The following is a 22,858-nucleotide window of genomic DNA, read 5'->3' as shown; positions in this document are numbered from 1 at the left end:
GGACTCGTGGAGGAAGTGCGTGCTTTCCGGCAGCTCATCATCAATCGCCAGAATCGTCGGTCCTTGCGTCAGTCAACGATTGACAGTTTTTTCAGGCCCGTGACCCCCGCTGTACCAAGCCCTGGCTCCACTCCGTTTCCTCCCCAAGACAGGCCCTCATGCTCCGAGCCACAGCCCAGCACATCAGCTACAGTGGAGTCACCGCTCGATGTGAGTTTGCGGCTTTCATCAGAGTCTTCTGTAGTCGGTACGCCATCACCACGACCCAGTGATGCACCCCTTGGTCACCTGCCAGTGATACTCTCGGACTCTGACAGTGAATAAACAGCAAGAACTCCACTAGACCACACGGGAATTTTGAGTGTTGTACAGCGAAAAAAACGGTGTGTTGTGTTAAGGTTTTCGAAATGAGAGAAAAGACTCAGTGGAAACAAAATTTAACATAACTAACCTTCTTTGTTTTGGCTTTGGAAAATAAAAAAAAATTGGGAAAAGTTTATGTACAACACAAAATTAAAATGGAACATTATTTGGACTAAAGTGAACACTGTGAAGAGAACGGACTTCTGTGTGTTATTGACTAAGTTCAGTGCAAGACTTCAGTTAGAGTGTACTGCAAGTGCTTCAGGAAATCGTTCTTACTGTCAGAGTCCGAGAGGAGGCGGTTATTCATCGAGGTGGCCAGGGACTTGCTGTAAGTAGCCAGAATGTTTCATATTGTACTTTTTTCCATACTATACTTACCAGAATGTTTCATACTGTACTTTTTTCCATACTATACTTACCTCATGGATGTGCAGTAGGAATGTGTTTTTCAGAGTTAGGCTAGGTTAGGGTCCATAAGTACCAGAATGTTTATTAATGTATGAACATACTTCTAAACCCTCATTTTATGTTTCTTTTGCATTTATTTCAGTCATTTATGTGCCTTATTGGTGTGATTTGGGTCTTAAATAGGTGCTATGCATGTCCAGAGGGAGTTGTATAGGTGTTTCTCTGAGTTAGGGTCCATAAGTACAAGTCCATAAGCTGGGGCCCAATATCCGGACGAAACCAATAACCGAACCTACCGATGGCTCTATTGATCCGGATATTGGAGGGATTACTGTAGTTTGGTCATGTTGAGAGGATGGAAAGCGAGAGACTAACGAGGAGAGTGTATTCAAGTGAGGTGGAGAGGGGGAGGGGGGGGAAGGCTGAAGATGAGGTGGAGGGATGGAGTGGAGAGGTATATGAGAGAGGGAGGTATGAGTTGGGAGCAAGGCAGTGAAGTAGCATTGGACAGGGTGACATGGAGGTGATTTGTTTATGGCCACCCCTTACAGGATTGAGGCATCTGGCAGTGGCTAGATAGATAGATAGAAAGATAGATCTGTAAAGAAAACATATTGTACAGATGGTCATGCTTGTGAAGTGGAGCAAGTATTGAAGGCTTGATTAATGTGTGAATGTCTTAGTCGGCCCATTGCACTGGGCATTCATGTTTATAAATTCCTCACTTTCAAACTACAGTATAATCCTCCCTGTTTCTGAATCCTATCTCAGCCCATCTGTTGGTGGGAATATGGGCTGGAATGATAATGGTGATGATGATGATGATGATGATGTCACTAATACTTCCATAAATTTTGTAGACTGCAGTAGGTGATATGGAGTTGAGTGTTTATGACTTATCCTCATTGTTATGTTTGCAGATGTAAACTCACAGGTCCCAGACAAGAAATCGATTATGATGTATGTGATGTGCCTCTTCCAAGCTCTGCCACATGATGGGTCCTTCTCCATTGACACATCCATACAGTCTGAGTCTTCACTTTCCGTAGAGGTGAGATTGGCAACAGTGGATGCATCGTAGTGGTTGAGTTGTAATTTGTAGTGAAGGGTTTAAGTTTATGCTCATGAAACCATGAAGACCCAGTATATTTATAAACTGCTTGGTTGCGAGGTATTGCATTATAGTACCGGTATATGCTTTGTAAATGTTTTTTAGTGTATGCCATATTTGTTGATATATTTCTTTACTGTTAAAAGGCCCTCCAAAGGATGTGCAAATGGTAAAGCCTGTTAGGTAATGTCAGGATTCCAGGAGCTTGAGTGGCATGTGAGTAAGTGGTCTGTGCTGTTGAAAATTCTCCCTCTTTTGTACTTTCTCTTTCCTTGTTTTCTAGACCCTACATCACCTCATCTGTAGATGGGAAAAAAAAAAAAAAAAAAAAAAAAAGAGGTAGGGTTGATGGTGGCAATGATTTATTTATGTATTCACTTATTTATATATTTTCTTTTTCACTGTAGGGAGAAAGTATGGAAGCATCAGGCTTGTCCCCCATGGCATCTACCCAAGGGAAGGGTCGGCCATTGTCAACATCCAGCATTGGACTGAGTGTGTACCAGCGCACACTAGAGGAGGTGTTGTCATGGCTGCTGGGCGCTGAGGACCGTCTGGCTGCCATGCCTCCCATTGGCCCCACCCCAGAAGTAGTCAAAGAGCAATTTCATGACCTGGAGGTGAGTTTTTTAGTCATTGGTGTAAATACATTTATGGAGTTGGAAAGCATGAATGATCAGAGAATAGTTGAGTAGTTCATCTGAGTTTGGAAGCATGAATGATTAATGAATAGTTGTGTTGGTCATTCAACTGAAACCATTGATAATTCTTCTACATTTGTGTATTATTTTTCTGTTTCTGGATCCTGTCCACCTCATTTTGGGGGCAGAGGGAGTAGGATTGGGACGATGAGGATGCTGATGATAGAAAGAGGAACAAAGATTTGAAAATCGGTATAAGACTGTAGTGGTCTATATCAAATTATCATAACATTAGTAGAGGTCCTGACATAGCCAGTGTAACATATAGTGTACCTGTAATTTAGTCGCATGTTAACACTGCTGATGAAGGATACCATCACATGATAGCACTATCATTTATGAAGGAATAGCACTGTATCATGACACAGTGTATAACCCTCCCTCATCTTCTTTAACCCCTATCAAAGAAGAATGGTGGACTGTGGTACCATGGTTGAGAGTAAACAATCCAATATATTCCAATATTCACTTCCATGTTGCCCCATGAGGAGCATAGAAGCCTGGGGCTAGGCAAGTTGGTCCTGACATTTGGGATGAGAGTGACCAGCCTTACTCATCCCTGAGTGACATTATGTGAGCAAAGAGAGTAAACAACCATAATGAAACTAGTAAAATACATGCTGTCAGTTGCCCAGGTTCATCAATATCCATTTCATTTGTAACTTTAAAGTCTTTACAAGAAAAAAAAAAAAAAAAAGAGATGGAGTGTCTCAGAATGTTTAGTTGGGCTTGTGCACCGTATTATATTATAGAGTCCACAGTGAGAAAATCCACTCCATATGAGAGCAGTTTAGGTTTGTATTTTGTACAGAGGATTACTGGCATATTTACCTGTATCTTACTTTTTGTATTAAACTTAGGACAGACCTCTAGTAGCCAAGAGTTTAATGAAGGCTATACCTAACTCCTTCATTTCATAAAGTAACTCAAAAGACAAATAAATCATATGGCAGTAGCAAGAATGCAATATACAGTGGGGCACCAACTTTCGCTACAGCAGGATTCGCGGAATCCACTTTCGCGGCATGCACCAAATATTCCCTAACTTCCACTTTCGCTTGAAAAAAATCGATTTTCGCACACAAATTTTGGGTTTGGGACAATATTTTGAACTTTGAATTTCCTGCACCGCCCGCCCGCAACCCACCGCCATCTTGAATGTCGTCATGTCAACACTCTGTCCACCCATTCCCGCCATTGTGTACGAGCGTGCTAGCTCCATTGTGTTGGATTCTCACGGTTCAATGGCCTCTACTATACCTGGTAGTGTGGGGAAAGGGCCTGGTGGTGTGGGGGGAGAGCCTGGTGGTGTGGGGGGAGGGCCGGGAGGCAGTGGTGGTGATAAAAAGTGGCCGGGACATTCAAAGTCGGGAGGAAAGGCCAAGGCTAAAAGAGAGTATCGCGTTGGAGTGAAGAAACGGCAGTATAATAATGAAATGAAAAGGAAGATAGTTGAGCACATGGACAAGGGCGCAAAAAACAGTGGAAGTGTTGCATCAAGTTGCATCTGAGGAGGCAGAGAGAGAGAGTGGTAGCGAGGCAGCAAGAGGTGGCGTCAATACGTCTGGCGTGGCTAAATAAGCCCGCCACGCGCCTCGGATACTTACCCCCAACATCCATTAAACACCTCAACCTGGTCTCTGTGGTATGTTTCTCCTCATATAATGTGTACTGTACAGTTTTTATTGTTTGTATCTCACAATGCAATGTACAATAGTGATTTGATGTACTGTACTGCAAGTACAAATGAAAATCTGATGTTACTTTAGGATAACCGGGAACCAATTAGCCTTTTTGCCATAAAGACAATGCCCCAACTTTCGCTCATTCCACTTTCGCGCATTATTTTTGGACCCAATTAGGCACGAAAATTGGTGCCCCACTGTAGTATTCATCGTGAATGGGAAGGGGTTAAATGTTTTAGACTGCCTTAGCATAGTCTACAGCCCCCAAACATAACAGGGAATAGTAGGGTATTAGGTACTTCATTGTTTTAGCAGTATAATCATCCTAATTTTATTTTCTGTTAGTAATTGTGGTAGTTAGAGTCAAAAAATATGACTGGCTATTTACCATTTTCTTTGTCTGATGTCAGACTCTTATTTTCCAGGAGCTTATGCTAGACCTGACATCAAAGCAGGGTGGTATTGGAGAGGTGCTGGGTGAGGGAGGAAGGTTGTTGAGAGAGGGAGTAATGGAAGAGGAGGAGGAAGAGGAGGTAAGGGTGCAGATGAAGCTTCTCAACACTCGCTGGGAGGAGCTACGAGTCAAGGCCATGGACCGCCAGTCCAGGTACTGTGGTTATTTTTACCCCTGCTTATAGGTGGAGGGAAGTTACGTTTTCAGTACTGTTTGTCTTTTCGCCACAGTAACACAAGTGGGAGACTCATGATGAAAATATGTGGGGATCTTCCTTTTCATTCAGAAAGTATTTTGATTTTGGCAAATATTTAGTAATTCCTCATTTAATATGCTTTCACTGAACATGTTTTTTACTATAAAGCTCTTCATAAACATGGGAACAGTTTTCATATAACATGCAATTGTTCATTACTAAGTGGTCAGGATATTCAGTAATCCCTCAGTGTCCCATATCCAGACATGTTTCATATCTGAATGTTAGGTCTTGGCCCTATTATGTCAGTATCAGAAATCGGATTGTCTTGGCCCTATAATGTCAGTATCAGAAATCGAAACCTTTATCCATATCTGAACATAAAATATCCGACATGGCCTGTTGTGTAGCCTACAAATTCAGTAAGTTGGGTGGCCGGGTGGCCTTTCTGGCTGCACGTGGGTAATATACCTTAACCCACCAGCAGAGCAAAAATGGCTGTCCACCTCCTCAATGAATGATCAGAGTCGCCCAGTCGGCCAGCCAGCCTCTCGGGCTGCTCACGGGTAGTAGACCCTAATGCACCAGCTAAGCAAACATGTCCGTCTGCCTCCTTGCTGAGTGGTCAAAGTCACCTGTCCAGCTAGATTACTCCACTCGGATGCTCCCAGGCACGCGCGGCCATCCATTTCCCAACCAAATGGTCAAAGTCACCTGGTCAGCCAGTAGAGACATAGCAATGCTGTGTTCATTGGCAGGTACCAAGTGCCCTCTCCCACCGCAGCACCTCAGTTCCTGCTTGTGTCTCTCTTGAGTGTGAATGTGCTGGACCAAGTTGTAACAACCATGGCAACTACTGTTGGTTTCGTACCATCTTCAGGTCTTGCTCTTCCTCTATGGCATTCTCGTGTGTGTGATTATGGTCCCACCAACACCTGAGAAACGAAGGAGGAAGGTTTTTACTCTGGAGAAGAAGTGTGAAATCTTGAGCAAGGTTGACATGGGCTGGACCATGTCACGCATTCTGCAGGAATATGATCTGGCCCATTCAACTCTGTTTGATATCAATAAATCACATCCCAAGCTGACTCAGTATGGACAGGACTACGGCCGTACCACTCGGAAGGGCGACCGAAAGGTTATGGCTATGTCCTGCCATGTCACCATCGACCAGTTGACTCTGGTTTGGCTGTGCCAACAGTGTGGTGCAAGCGTGCTCGTACGTGGGACCGAGTTGAAGGCAGCAGCCAACAAGTTTGCTCACCTACACAATGTGCAAGACTTCAAGGCTTCTGAAGGATGGCTCTTCTGGTTCAAACTTTGACATGGCCTTACTTACCTTAAGGCACATGGCGTGGCTTTGGATGCGTCAGAGTAGAGTGCAGAGTCCATTCACCAGATATTGCACACTTGACTCAGTCAGATGTACAATACTGACAAAACTGGCATCTTGTAGCGATTGTTGCAAACAAACACCCTGGCAGATGAGAGGGAGAGGACTGTGCCAGGTCGGAAGTTGTCCAAACAACGTGTCTCGGCTTTGTGCTGCGCCATTGCTAATGGGATGCACCGCCTGAAGCTCATTATTGTTGGACGCGCAAAACAGCCACGTTGTCTCAGTTGGTTGATGGATTGCCTGCCTGTTGTGTGGTACAGTTTCATGAAAGCCTGGTTTACTTGTAAAATCTTCACATTTTGGTTCCATAGACACTTTGTGAAGGAGGTTATTTGTTATCAAACAGAGGAACTTGGTATACCTCATGACCAGTTGAAAGCACTCCTGGTTCTCGATTTTACCCTTGTGCATCTGTCTGAGAGGGAATTGGTTGCTGATAATGATCATACAGTATTAGTTGCATGTTTCTGCCACCTAATATGATTACTCTCATTCAGCCAATTCACCAAGTGTGAAAATGGCAACAGAGACTGTACTGTTGTAGGTTCCTCAACGAGGTGATGGTGGTGCTAGAAGACGAGCAAGGGGTTGACACACGTGGGGAGCAGACCTTGGAAAAACTTCAGCATTACAACATCAAGTCTGTGGTGTTCAACTGGGCAAATGCTTGGAAGGAAGTATCAGTCAAAATCCTTGAAAGTGCTTTGGTCTCATTTCCTTTGAGGATACAAAGCCTTGCACGACCTGAGGGATTTGACGTGGACGATATCTACCTTCATCTACATATGGCAGGCGAGGATGTGGAAGTCAGCGTTGTGAGGGATTAGTTGGACGACGATGGCTTGGATCCTGGTTATCAGATGGTGTCTGATAAGGAAGTCATTGCTGCTGTCTTTGCAGGGCAGACAGAGGACAGCGATGAGAATGAGGATGAGGGCCCTGACTCGGAGCACCCTGCCAATCTATCAGGCCCTCATCTTGGTGCACTTTGTGCTGGCATAGAGCAGGTGCTCGAATATGCCGAGCACCTGCACAGTGACAGGGAGTTGGTGCCACTGAAGCAGGCGATGGATCTGTGGGCCGTCAGGGACGCTGTCATTCTTCATCAGAATCGTCATATCTGTCGTCAGTCCAAGATTGACTCCTTTTTCAAGCCTGTCACCCCCACCCATGCGTGCCCGTTCTCCCCACCACCACCTCTTCCCGTCTCACTCTCGGACTCATAACCGAGCACATTGACAGCCGTTGAGTTGCCATTAGATGTGAGCTTGCAGTTATCTCTGGAGTCTCCCGAGGTGGGCTGGTCTCCATCACCTCGCCACACATCCCCACTCATTACCCAGCTCCAACGGGTGGAGGAGGAGGAGTTTTCCAACATTTGTTAAGTGATTACATTAACCACTAAACCACATGGGATTGCTGTTCACCAGCTACTGTACAGGTGAGTGGGTTACAACACCTGTCTGCCATTCGCTGGGTGGGTCCCGATCTTACGAGCTAATTGGAAGCAAGGATTTTGCTCGTTGGCCGAATTCTCGTTAAACGAAGTGAAGAACTTACAGGAAAAATAGGGTTAGGGAGCAAGGCCTCTGAGCAGCCTCCCCCAAAACCATCAGAACTGACTTTCTGATCATTTTAAGCTGGAATAAGAGGTTAATACAAGAGGGAAATACACCTAACTTAATTAGGAAATGAAAGAAAAACATATTCCACAAGCAATTGGATGTCTTACTTGGGTTCAAGTGTCTTCCATGACGTATCCTTGCTGTGCTGCACTACCACACGACTGGCTCGTTTCCTCTCTCTGAGGCCTGAAAAGGTGCGGTGATGGGAGGCTGGTGGGAGAGTCAAAGCCCCAGCTCCACAATGGAATGCTTAGAAGACATTGTGATACAGTAATCCTAGGCACAGAAAAAAAAGCATGGTTCAATACCGACCTTGACTGGGCAAGCTTGGCTGGAAGAAAGTTTGCGAAGATAAGGCAGAAAGAGGCTTGCAGAACTAGCGTGCGACTCGTTTCCTAGTCGCCGACGTAAACACGACAGACATCCGCAGCGCGACCCTCATCTTGATTCTTGTAAGTGTTGATTTTTACCTGCTCGTTAAACAGGCGGTGGTGCAAAGTCCAAGACCTTGTATTAGCGATTTCTCGTTAACCGATTGCTTTTTAACCAGGACTTGCCTGTACTGTAACTATCAGAATTCTTTTTGCAATCTTCATCTTCATTTTTTTTTTTTTTTTTTTTTTTTTTTTTTTTTAGCATTATATCATATATTCCCATGTGTGTTTTGATGTCTAAATAACTGAAAGACCAAAGAGCACTGCCAAAATTAGGAGGGACACTGTACGTATAGGTAGGGTCTGAATGGTATTGTTTCATATCTGGACATCATCCTTATCCAAACATACTGGTGGCTTTGTTAACTCGGATAATTGAGAGATTACTGTCATGGTTGAAGCAGTTCACATTAACATTTATCTTAGCTGGTCACTCATGATTTATAAAAATTACTCTGGATCATTCATATTATATTTACAAAGACCTCAGCATGCATATATGTGTTGGCCTTCACCACCTAATGGATGTTTTCCATGCTGTTTGATCTCTGATAGCCTTCCTATTCAGCCCCATATCTCTGAGGTCACACTGTGTGACCTCATCCCAGATCATTTTTGGTCTACCACTTGCAACCCTACTCCCAGTGTTTGCACCTCTCACCATCCACACCCAGTTGTCATCTTCCATCCTCTCAGCTTGCCCAAACCATCTCATTCTAAACCTTCTCATTACAACAGCAATACATTCAAGTTCTATCCTTCCCCTCAACTCTTCAGTCACAATCCTAGCCCTCTCAAGCCTTACATTAAAGGACATACTATACTTCCATCTGATTATTGTAATTCCCATCTGTATGAACCTACAAATATCCTCTTCCTTTACTGCCCTGATCTCACAACCATACAACATTACACTCCTTACGTATGCAACATACAAGGATTCCATAGCATGAAGGGAGAACCTTCCTAGTGATAGGAGAGGCAACAGCTCCCTGAACTTCCTCCAGCCACTCCTTACCCTAGCCACAATGCTAATTTCAGACCCACCTCCAGCACATGACATGTCCCTCAAATAGCAAAACTCCTCCACATACTCAAGAGGCTCTACAACATTGTCAGTCCTTTCACGTCTCATAATCTGAACATGCTCTCTCCGACTCACTGCACACACCACATTAACATGTTTCACTGCTTACCTCTAATACCATTACATCTCTTATGCACCCTGTTAGCACAAACACTGCACAAGATGGACTTGCTTCCCACACTCTTGTGACAGACAGTGCATAACCACACTTCCATTTCTCTGGTAGCACTGCCACTAGCCTTAGATATCATCACCTTTATTTTATCTGCATTTACTCTCAAACCCTTGTGCCCCATTCCATCTCTCAACTTCCTTAGTCTTTCTTCTGCCTTCCTTTCATTCTCTGCAGTTAGCACCAAGTCATCTGCATGCTACATTTCCCTTGGAAGTCCATTTCAGAAGTCATGTGACAGAGCCCCAAAGGGGCTTAACACTTACCACTGATGCAAGCCAACATTCACAGTGAGCTCATCATTCAAATCTCTGTTCACTCTCATCTGGGTGTGAGCACCCACATACATACCCATAACCACTCTAGTCAGCCATTCCTCGATCCCAAGCTTTCTCATTGCAAACATCATGACCTCCCTAGGGACTCTTAAATATTTTCTTAAATATTGTTCCTGAAGCTGTCGAGCACTGTAATGAATATGGCATCAGTAGCTCCTTTGCCTGGCGTAAACCCAAACTGCCTCTCAATGGTATTCACTCATTCCCATATCATAAAATCTAGGGCTAACCTTCATTGTCTGATGCAAAAGTTTTATACCTCTTTAATTTCATCTTTCCAGGGCATCACCCTTCCCTTTATACAGATTTACAGCCACACTCTTCAGCCATTAATCTAGGAAGAGACACTCTTATATAATAAAATTTATTAAATCAGCAACTAATCCCACTCCTATATCTCCCGAGGCCTTCATCATGTCAGTAGTCAACCCAGCCACACCTGCTGCCTTCCTCAGTGGCATTTTGCCTTTTGCCCTGCTCGTAGTAACCGCATCAATTAAAGGCCAAGGGCCAAACATGATCTGTCAACTCCAGATCTTCCCGGTTAAAGTCAAAGTCCTTATTCTGCAGCCAGTTATAATATTTTCTCCGTTCGTTTCGTTTCATTTTTCAAGGCTCCAACATGCTTGCATGCATCAGCATTGGTCACCTAATGGCGGCTCTCCATGCTGCACGATCCATGGCAGCCTCCCTGTTCAGTCTCTTAACCCTGAGGTCACACTTAATAACCTCGTCCCACTTCTTTCTCAGTCTGCCCCTCCCAACCCCACCCCCAGGATTAACATGTCTCACCTTCTGCACCCAATTATCTTCCCCCAACCTCTCCATATGCCCAGACTACCTCAATCTACCTCTCCTGATCGCAACACCAATACACTCCAGTCCCATCCTACCTCTCAACTCTTCCATCGTAAACACAGCCCCCCCAGGCCTTGCATGCAGGGACGCACAGCACATCCACCTAATCATTGTCATTTCTGTACATTTGAGCCTACGAATATCCTCTTCCAGTACTGCCTAGGTCTCACTACCATACAGTATTACACTCCTAACACATGCTACATACAAAGACCCCTTAGCATGTAGGGAGAGTCCTCTCAGTGTCAGGAAAGACAACAGCTCCCTGAACTTCTTCCAACCACTTCTCACCCTGGCCACAGAACTAGCTCCAGCCCCACCTCCAGCACATAACATGTCTCCCAAATAACAAAACTCTTCCACACACTCAAGAGACTCACCAGCAAGCTCAATCCTTTCATGCCTGATAATCTCCACCTACTCTCCCCGACGCACCGCACACATAAAATCAGCATTATCTCGCAGTCTGCCTCTAATACCACTACAACTCTTGTTCGCCGATTCATCACAAACACTGCACAAGATGGAATTACTTCCCATGCCCTTGTGGGAAACTGCACATGGCCACTCTTCCTCTTCCTTGACAGTACTGCCACCAACCCTAGATATCATCACTTGTTTTATGAGCATTTACCCTTAAGCCCTTGTGCCCCATACCATCTCTCCACTTCCTAAATCTTTCTTCCGCCTCCCTTTCATTCTTTGCAGTCAACACCAAATCATCAGCATACAACATCTCCCACGAGAGTCTGTTTCTGAAGTCATGTGAGAGGGCTTCAAGTACCATGATAAACAACATGGGACTCAAAACTGACCCCTGATGCACTCCAACATTCACGGAAATCTCGTCACTCAACTCTCCATTCACTCTTACCTGGGTGCGAGCACCCACATACATGGCCATAACCACCCTAACCAGCCACTCCTCCAACCCAAGCTTACTCATTGCCCACTTCACCACCTTTTTAGGGACTCTGTCAAAGGCCTTTTCCAAATCAACAAAAACAAAATATTGATCCCGTTTCTTCCCAATATATTTTTCCTGAAACTGTCGAACAATGACTATGGCATCAGTGGTCCCCTTGCCTGACAGAAACCCAAACTGCATCTCATGAATATTCACTCTTTCTCTAATCATACCTTTTAGAACTCTCTCCATTTCTTTCATTATCTGATCTAAAAGCTTTATACCTCTAAAATTTACTCTTTCCAGGGTATCACCCTTCCCTTTGTACACATTTACAGTTACACTCTTCAACCAGTCATCTGGGACAGCACACTCATATATAATCATATTATCCGGTCAGTGACTAACCTCACCCCTATATCTCTTGATGCCTTCAACATTTGGGCAGCCAACTTAGACACATCTGCTGCCTTCCCCACCTGCATCCTGCCTATTGCCTCACTCACAGTAGCGGCATCAGTCAAAGGCCAAGGGCCAAACACTGGGTCTGCTGGCTCCTAACCTTCCCTGTCCCAGTCAAACTCCTTATTCAACAACCGGCTATAATGCTTTCTCCATGCATCTTTAATATCCCCACTGTTCACCATTACCCTTCCTTCATCATTCTTCAGACACTGCTGACCTATAATATCCTGATTATCCCTCTTCATCTAATTTTCCACCCTATATGTCATATTTTTCCTTTCCCCATGATTTAGGTTATTAAGTAAAAGTCTCTGTGACTTAGACTTTGCCCTGTATGCCTCTCTTCTAGCCCTACACTTGGCAGTCTAGTATTCCTCCTTGTTACCACTCATCTTCCATTCCTGGAAAAGCCTTCTTTTCTCCTTAACTGCAGCCTTTACACCCTCATCCCACCACCAAGTTACTTATATGTCTTGGTGCGCCTCTTGTCCAACCACATATTACATCAGTAACTCTCAAGAGGCTGTTCTTGAGGGCTCTGTACTGTTCATTAATGCCTCTGTCTACGACTTCCTGTTTAGCCACCACTCTCCTCATCTCGGAATAGAAGGCATCCCTTACTGCATGGTTTTCCAGCTTCCATATTTTCCTCCTAGGTACATAAGTCCTCTTTTCATCACTCATTCTTTAAGCACCATATCACAAATCAATAGTTTGTGCTGCTGCACACACTCCTTGCTTCCTATAACTTTAACATCCCTCACTAACCTCCTATTGACCTTTCTGACCAGAAAATAATCTGTCAGACTGCTATTGCCCCCAGACTCCTACGTAATTAACCTACTCTCTATTTCCTAAAATGTGTGTTGCACACAGTCATGTTTGTTGCCTCCCCAGACTTGAGTATCCTTTCCCTTTCCACATTTCTTATACCATACGCACATCCTCCATGTACTCCTTCATAACATTGTGCTGCTTCACCTATATGACCATTTAAGTCCCCTCCCAAAACCACCATCTCATCATCACCCATATCACCTACTACACATATTAAGTCATCCCGAAATCTATTCTTCTCTACCTTATCCAGGTCTGCCTGTGGAGCATTTGCCGATATACAGTAATTGCAGTCATCATTCCACCGAACAAAATTTTCACTACCAATATCCTATCGCTTACTCTCAAAACATTCATAACATATTCCACCCATTTCTCCACAACCAGCACACCCAGACCCCCATACCCGTCTGTCCCCCCGTGCCAAAACAATTTATACACTCAATCCTCGTAAACCGCATGTTTATAAACCACGGATTCGTAATCCGCGGCAAAGTGGCTGTCAGACTGCCAGCACCCTTAAACTGCTGTTAAGTCACGAAAATCGCAGATCTAGGCACCAAAGTGGGCCTTTTTCGAGGAGAATCGTAAACTGCGGCATTCAATTTGATAACAGCGACCCAACAACCAATCACCACCCGTCCCTGGTGGCAAGTGTGCATACTAATGCCGCCATGTTGTTGTTGTTCTACCCACCAACCCGCACAGTACAGAGCATCACCGTGCGGTACGAGAGCTACCTGCCTTTTTTTGTGCACTTTCCCCCCACCTCCTACCTTCCATGGCCCCTCCCGAACCCCCGAAGAAGCGCTCTAAGCCCTGTGGCATCAAGAAGCAGCCGCCGTTGTCGTACAGTCAACGTTTGGAGCTCATTTGTCGTGTTGACAAGGGAGAGAAGTTTGCAAGCCTGGTGAAAGAATATGGGAGGAACGAGTCGACCATAAAGATGATCTACAAAACCAGGGAGAAACCAAAACAAAACCAGGCAGACTTTGAGGGCTTCCTGAGGGAGGCTGAGGAGCTGGAGAAGGGAGAACAGCATGAGGGAGCACCTTCACCTCATGCTGTGAGGTTCTAAGTTCTTTCCAACACCACCCCACTTCATTCACTTAAGCAATATCGTCATAGGAATAAGGTGAGATCCCTTAACCTTGCATATTTCTATTAAATACATTCACTGAATATTCCTAATTTTGTATGTTTGTGTTTGATGGTGCCTAGATAGGTGTAGGTAGGGTGCTTTGGGGGGTGGTTTGCCAAAGTTCAGACCTTGATTAATTTTTCACATAAGAGTTATTATTTATAAACCGAGGAATTTGTAATCCACGGCAGTGGTCTAGACCCAAATTGCCGCGGTTTACGAGGATTGAGTGTAGTAGCAATCCTTCCCAACAATCTTTCTGGCTGATCCATCCCATCTATCTTTAATATCCTCACTGTTCACCCCCACCTTTCGTTCATCATTCTTCACATGCTGCTCACCTATGATATCTTTGTTTTCCCTAATTATCTGATTTGTCACCTTTAATACCACATTCCTCCTTTTCACAATATTTAGGTTATCCAGTAAAAGTCTCAGACTCAGATTTTGCTCTGAATATCTCCTTTCTGTCCCTATGCTTGTCAGCCAGGTATTCCTCTCTCTTACAGTAATCCCTCTAATATCCGAACGCCCAATATCCGAACATCCCCACTAACCGGACATAATCCTCCTGGGATCCAATATTCCCAAAATGGGCCAAAAACCGCAAAAAATTCGAAAAAAATCTGACTTTTTTCCCTCCCATAATTTGAAATTCCCGCCTGGCGCCAAACAGCTGTTACACCATGGTCCCTTCACCCCTTCCTTCCTCCCCCTCCCCCCTCCCCTGTCAGGTTGCCATTTGGTATTTTTCATTACCAAGTGTGGGCCAATTTGGTAATGAAAAATTCGTTTGGTAATGAATTAGAATAATGCATTACCAAATGGATTTTTCACATGTATGAGGATACACAGGATGGAGATGGTGGATTGTTTGCTCTCTCTGATTAATCTGCTACCCTACATAGTGTGAAAATAATCAACATGGTGTTAGTTACAAGGAGAGTGATTACATGTATTTCCACTTGTATATATAATTAGTGAAGAATATATGCTAGCTTTATGAATTTGGTAATGAAAAGTTATATTTGACAATGAAAGTTGAGGAGATTGGTAATGTGGCTGTTGCGATCTGGCAACTCTGTTACCCCACCAACATCAACAGTCACAGCTTAACTCCGATGGAGAGCAGATACTCATAACAGTGCAAGCCACAGGTGCTTGTTTTTTGTGAATAAACAGTGAATAAACTGCAATATCTTGCCACTAGAACACACAGGAATTTACAGTGTTGTGCAGTGTTAAGAAATTAGAATTTAGAGTGCAGAGGATTAACTGTGGACTGCAAACTGGCAGTTCAAACCAGTTCAAGAGCAAGGGACTTGTAAGTACCCAGAATGTTTAATATTGTATAAACTCACCTCTAAAACCTCATTTTATGGTTCTTTTGCATTTATTTCAGTCTTTTATGTCCCTTATTGGTGTGATTTGGGTCTTAAATAGGTGCAATGCATGTCCAGAGGGAGTTGTATAGGTGTTTTTCAGAGTTAGGGTCCATAAGTACAAGTCCATAAGCTGGGGCCCAATATCCGGACAGGACCACTATCCGGACCTGCCTATGGCTCTATTGATCCGGATATTGGAGGGGTTACTGTACTACTTTTTTTCCATCCCCAGAAAAGCCTCTCATTTCTCCTTAACTGCAGCATCTACACCCTTATCTCACAACCATGCTACCTTATGTCTTGGAGGGCCCTTTATCCATCCACACATTGAATCAGTAACATCAAGAAATGTTCTTGAGAGATCTACACTGCTCACTAACACTTCTGTCTACAGCTCCCTGTTCAGTCACCACTCTACTCATCATGCTGTAGAATGCATCTCTTACTGCTTGATATTTCTGCATCCATATTTTCATCGTGGGCACATAGGCCTCCTTCTTCACTACTGATTTCTTCGGCACCATGTGACATATCAGTAATTGTGTTGCAGCACACATTTTTCACTCCATATAACTTTAACATCCTACACCAACCTTCTGTCAGCCCATTTCATCAGGAAATATTCAATCTGGGTACTACTGGTCCCAGACTCACATGTAGTCAGTCTCTTCTCTCTTTTCCTACAATGCATGTTGCACACAATCATATACATTGCTTCCCCAAACTTGAGTGTCCATTCCCCTCCCACATTCCTCCTGCCTTATGCACATCCCCAGCACCCCTTCTTATCATTGAACTGATATACCCACATGACCATTTAAATCACCCCCTAAAACTACAATCTCATCACCTCATGTACCACCAATCACATGCATTTAAATCACCCCCTAAAATTGCAGTCTCATCACCTCACATACCACCAATCACATGTATCAAGTCATCCCAGAATTTATCGTTTTCTTCATCATCTAAGCCAACCTGTGGAGCATATACTGGTATAATTGTTTTCATGAGTTTACGAAACAGTATTTTCTATTTATAATCTTTTCATTTGCCCTCATAACATTCATGACATCTTCCACCCATTCCTCCTTAACCAGCACACTCACACCACCATATCATTCTACATTTCCCTGCCAAAACTGGTTATATCTACATTCCTTCCTAACAGTCATCCTAGTTGACCATCCCCTTCTTGTAGGTAGCAGACATCCACCTGCCTCCTGCTCAGGGCCTTTGCCACATCCCCCCTTCCCCTTCCCTTCAAACTACCCACATTATAAAGGTGCCACAATCAACACCTTAGGTGATTTGGTCTCCACATGTTTGCTTTTGCTTTGTTTCGTCTTTTGTCATGTTGATGGATAAATAAATGAGGAGATGGACAATAGGTCCCACCCACCAACACAATCCCAAGTCCAGGCAGGGGATCAGGGACCCATAGCCCACTGGCCATGGCCAGTGGCTGTGGCAGTGTCCTCAGGGCACCCTGCCTGGACAGCTACAGAAACACCCTCCAACGTCACCTTGGCACCATAATTGCCCTGTCATTATACACTCAGTGATATGGCTGCCGCATGGGGCGCCACTCCCAGGTTAGGGTCTCTATTAGGCGAAAGTGGCAGCCTGGAAACTGCAATGCCCTGTACCCTTTGGCTCAAATCTGAGCCCCAACCCATCCCAGCCCAAGAACTGTGCTGATGGAGCCCATGCCATGCCCCCCCACAGGTCTGCCAGTAGGCAGCAGGGGCAAAGTTTTCTGGCCACATGGCCTTGCTGGTACTAACCCCTGTGACATAGTAGAGTATGTTGTAGTGTGATATGCAAAGTGCATGTAGAGTATTAGACAGTTAGGGAAAAGTGTTTGGAAAAGTATGTTGGCCTACTCTCCTCCGAGTTAGTGTCACACTGAAAAGGTCAGCAAATGGGGATGGCCAGGGTATCCTGAGGGCCAGCAAAATGGGAGCTCCAGCTCTCAATATTACCAGCATTCTGTCCTGCTTGAGAGCACCACCCTGATCAGCTGTTACTACAGCTTCCTTATGACTTTAACATTTACATATACAGTACAATCCCAGTTAACCGGGTGGCTTCGGGAATTTACCTTCCCGGTTACAGATTTTTCCCGTATTTCTGATTTTCAAGTCAAATCTATACAAAGGCTATCACAGCAGTAAATACAGTTCAGGTACTCACCAGTCACATTAGGGGTTACACTAAGAGATTTCGCCTGAAAAACTGCCTTGTAAACACACACCATGGTCTAACGTGCGTGCATTGTCTAGCAATTTGCACCAGTCCATTGTTTACCGAATTACTGTATTCATTATATGTACTGTACTCATAAAAATTGAAAAATAAAATAAAGAAATAAAAGCTTGAACATTTATTAGTGAACTGATGATGTGTTAAGACTGCAGTGTAGAATTATCACAACACCTGTCCCCCCACGTGAGTTTGTTTACGTTTCCGACTGTTCTTCTTCTTCCCCACTTGACCTCCATCACTCCATCCCTCACCCGCCACTCAGCTGTTTTGCAGAAAGTAAAATAAATGATATATGTATGAAATGCAGGCATATTATTTATTTATTTTTCTTCCAACAAAGTAAACTTTCATTCTTATTACATTTATATTCAGCCATTAGTGTTTTATAATGTTCGCTTTTTTCAAGTCTGTTGCATATGTCCAGCTTCTGTTTCAAGGTAAGCACGATACGTTTACGTTTAGTTTGCACTTTAGGCATTTTGGAGTGTACAAATTACCGTCTATCAGAGGAACACAATAGCAAGAAAGCTTGTTTATTGTCTAGTGGCAAAACGCAGACTGGTGATTTTTGGAGGGTGTAGAGGATGACTGAATTCAAGTAGGGGAAAAAGGGGGAGAGGAGGGGTGGTTAAGAGGATTTGCTAGGGATTTACATTAGCCGGAAATGCTTTCACCTCGCTTTGTCTGACTTCACCCAGCCTCGCGTGACACGATCAAACGGCGGTTTGGCGGTCCATTCAAATTGGTGCACAGTTATAACTTACTGACATTTTTACCATCCCTTGAATTTTCCCGTTGTTCTGAGTATTCCGTTTGTCTGGATACTGGATAGCTGGGATTGTACTGTACATCCAGTCATGTCACATATGTTTGATAATTTGCTGTAGCCTTCAATGAGATTTTTTGATATTTAAGAGTATAAGTTTTCTTCCTGGAACATAACCCATACTGAAGTGATTTTCACTAAACGCTTTAGTTTTTACAAACATGTCTGCATTATTAAGTGAAGAACTACTATATCCTTGGGTACTTATAAGGACACTATAGTACTTTCATTGAATACAGAACCATACCTTGCTGAGTGCTCTTCTGATTTAATGCTGTGATGAGTTTTGTTTTTTTATCTGCATTTTTCATATACAGGTACATGTCTTTGGCTCAGTACTTGATTAACCTTAACTTTCCCCCCCACCCTTCAGAGAGAGAAAGAGAAAGAGTGAGAGAGACCATATGTACAGTCGCTCAAAAAAGTATCCTCCCACCGCATGAATGCAGGACTTCACAATGTGTCGGGCGATTGAAGCAGTGTCGGTATTGTTAGCAAGCCTGGCTCTCTCTAATATCACGATAGATTCGGTACCTCATATCTAGATCCGAAGTTTGAGTCGAGGATTTCAGATATCCGATACAGAGTCTGTGTTGTTCTGTTCTGCTCATACAGGCTACACATCGGAAATACATGAATAATCCCATTTTGTATATCTGAGATAATTCCCTTATTGTATTTCACAAGAGCATAATGTTTCCATACAACACTTTAACTCGTACACCGCTGCGCCGTATGTAAACCGGGGCTACTAACAGATCTCACGCTCACTTAATATTTTCCATATTTCTTTGTTCGTTGTGTCAGATTGACTCACAACACCTTTGGGAGGATACTTTTTTGAGCGACTGTACACTTGATGCTATCACACCTCACATCAGCACTCTTTGTGCGTGTCTCTCATACCATACTGTCTCACCTACCATCTCCTACTGCACAGAGAGTTTCCTAGTTATTCCATGCATAATACATCAGTTCTATGCTACATTAGGGTCTTTTGCTTCCAGGTTGCATGAGAAGCTGATGAGTCTACAACATGAGCAGTTGGAAAGCCTCAAGAGGTGGCTGACAGAGACTGAAGATCGTATTGCAAACATGAGCCAGGTATGAGCTGTCTGTGATATAATTTTTTTTTTTCCTTAAGCTCACTGTGACTAGTGTCTTCTAATTTTCATCGTCATAAAAACTCTTCCTTCCTCAAAGGAATGGAGTGAGTAGGATTAGGAAATGGGAAAGAGAAAACAGAAGTAGGAGAACTATAGATAGACTGTCCAATGCAATAGGCCACACAACCCTTGACACATCATTCAGGCCTTCAAAATTTTGGTTCCATCACACACACACACACACACACACACACACACACACACACACACACACACACACACTCCTTCTGTCTGAATGTTCTCTCTCATTTCCTTTCCCCCTACTACATCTTTCACACCCTCCATCATCTCATTCTCTCTTTCTTCCTTTCCATGCTCTCGTACATCATTCACACTTTCCTTCATTTACTTCCCCCTATTTCCCTCCTTCTTTAATCTTCCCTCCCTACTAAGTCTTCTTGTCTTATGTTTCTCACATGCTCTTTCCCTCCCCCAATGTAATTTTCTTCCCTCCCTCTCTCTTCTTTCCCTCCCTCTACTTCTCACAGCTTCAAATCTTCCCTCTCATCCTCTTCTTTTCACCCTCTTTTTCCTTCCCTTCCTCCATAGTCTCTCTCTCTCTCTCTCTTTCTCCCTCTGCTTCTCACACTTTATCTTCTTTCCCTCCCTCCCTCCTTTTCTCATGTTTTCTTTCCCTCCATCCTTCCCTCCTTGTTCTTTCTCCCTTCTCTCTCTATCTCCCACTGTTTTCTTCTCTTCCCTCACATTCATCCTCTTTCGTTCCCACACTCTTCTTTCCCTCCCTTTGCTTTTCATTCCTCCTCCCTCCCTCCCTCCCTCTTCTTCTCATACTCTCCATTTTTCCTTCCCTTCCTCCCTCTTATTCTCATACTCTCTTTTTTTTTCCATCCCTTCCTCCCTCTTTTCTCATTCTCTCCCTCTGTTTTCTTCTCTTCCCCTCACTTGAGAAGAGCATATGGAGTTGCATGGAGAGACAGACAGACATATGAGGAAGTGAAGGAGCATTATGATGTGGATGTGGATGTGATAGAAAGCATTAGGAGAAATATTTTGAGGTGGTTTGGCAATTTGGAGAGGATGGAGAGTGAGAGACTAATGAGGAAAGTGTATGTGAGTGATGTGGAGGGGGGGGGTAGAGGGAGGGAGAGACTGATGATAAGATGGAGGGATAGAGTGGAGAGGTATATAAGAAAGGGGGTGTGTGAATTGGGGGAGGGCAGCATAATGGTTGGGGACAAGGTGACATGGATGCAATTTATTTAAGGCCACCCATAATGGGATTAAGGCATCTGGCTGTAGATAGATAGATTAGAAGAAACAGTAGGTTGGTATTGACTGGAGATCTCAGTTGCAAGGAGGTAAGTTGGGAAAGATTGAATGCAGGGACAAATGAGGAATCGTGGGGATGTAAAGTAACAGATCTTACGGTAAATATGTGGTAACTCTGTATGTCATGGAGCAACAAGTATTGATGGAGATGATGAGCCATTGATGTTGGACTTGATATTTTCAGTAGATCCCTATGGTATGTTTAATGTGAGATACCAATGTCCCTTGGGGAAAAGTGACCATCTGATCATTGAAATGCAGGTGTTGATGAGATATATGAGAGCAAGAGGAAACATATAATCAGGATAGACAAACCAGTGGAAAAGCATTCTGTGACTCCCTCAGACATTATTTTGGAAATGCAGATTGGTGCAGAATGACAATGACTGACAGTGTCCATGAGAAATATTGTATAGAATTCTGATGAATATATATGAAGAGGGGTATCAGTAGAAATGTCCAAGAATTTGCTGTGTCAAAATGGAAAGGAAAAAAGAACAATTTGATTATAAATGTAGGAAGGCTAAGACCAAAATAAATATGTAACAGTGGTATAGTAACCTCATTTAAGGAAGCATGTAAGATGACTGGAAAAGGTACAGAGGATGGCGTCTCAGATACTGCTGAGTTTGAGGGAACTGTCTTATGAAGAGAGATCTTAAGTTTTCAGCTCTCAGTGAGAGAAGAGAGAGAGAGAGATTTGATTATGATGTTTAACCCCTGCCACACTAATTCCTGTCAACCCAGGTACCTTCCCTGAGTCATTGTTTTTGGACTTTTTTTTTTTTTTTTTTTTTTTTTTAAGTTGATATTTTGTCATCAGATCAAGTGTTTCTGACCTCATTCTCTTCTTCACCCTCATCAGTTTGTAATTTATGCCTCTTGGGTGGGTGTGAGGGCAATGATAAGTCGCCAGCACCGCGGGAGGTAGACAGGCATGAATCCACCATTGCTGCGCTACAAACGAGAACTGAATTACTAAATACATGGTGTTGCAGGACATGGCAACTGCTCTGATGGCCTACAGTAGAGGGAGACTCAGCATTCTTGTGGAAACCACTGATGCTTCCTCGTGCTCAAAATTATGGCGCGGAGACCCATCGCCTCATATGAGGCGATCAGCACGTGCAGGGGTGGCCTCTGTATCTGAATGACTAAATATGCAGTATTTGTCAACTGTGATGTGGCAGGGCTTGGCAACTGCTCTAATGGGATTGAGGGAGACTAAACATTCCCATGGAAGCACTGATGCTTCCTCATGCTTGAAATTATGGCGTGGAGACCCAACGCCTCATTTGAGATGATCAGCACAGCCAGGGGTGGCCTGCATATATTCTCACATGAGGCGATGAGCACAGCGGAGGTTAAAGGAGTTAGAAAACTGGAGAAGTGGATAGAGAAGATTTATATGTGGATGATGATGAAAGGGCAAGAGGTAATGAATACACAGGCAAACCCTGATTTATGATACCCCTCGATGCAATATCCGGGAATAGTGATGGGGGTAGAAATACCACCCTACCCCACCTATCATAGGCCTACCCCCGGTTTTGTAATGGGTTTTGATTTTTTTTTTTTTTACTGATTTTGATTGTGTTTTAGACTTAAATTTTTGTGTTTAGGTTGATTTATAAACTGTTTTTAGACTTAGATAATTATGTTTTAGTCATGGGTGGAGTGAACACTGTCATTTGGGGTACAGATTCTCACCCATCAGATGAGGTACATAATGGTGTGGACAG

The sequence above is a fragment of the Coenobita brevimanus genome, chromosome 57 (genome assembly GCF_032717465.1).
Source record: "Coenobita brevimanus isolate Jiangsu-jjx chromosome 57, ASM3271746v2, whole genome shotgun sequence".
In the NCBI taxonomy this organism is placed as follows: domain Eukaryota; kingdom Metazoa; phylum Arthropoda; class Malacostraca; order Decapoda; family Coenobitidae; genus Coenobita; species Coenobita brevimanus.
The sequence above is the reverse complement of the archived record's forward strand: the minus strand, read 5'-3'. Positions refer to the sequence as shown.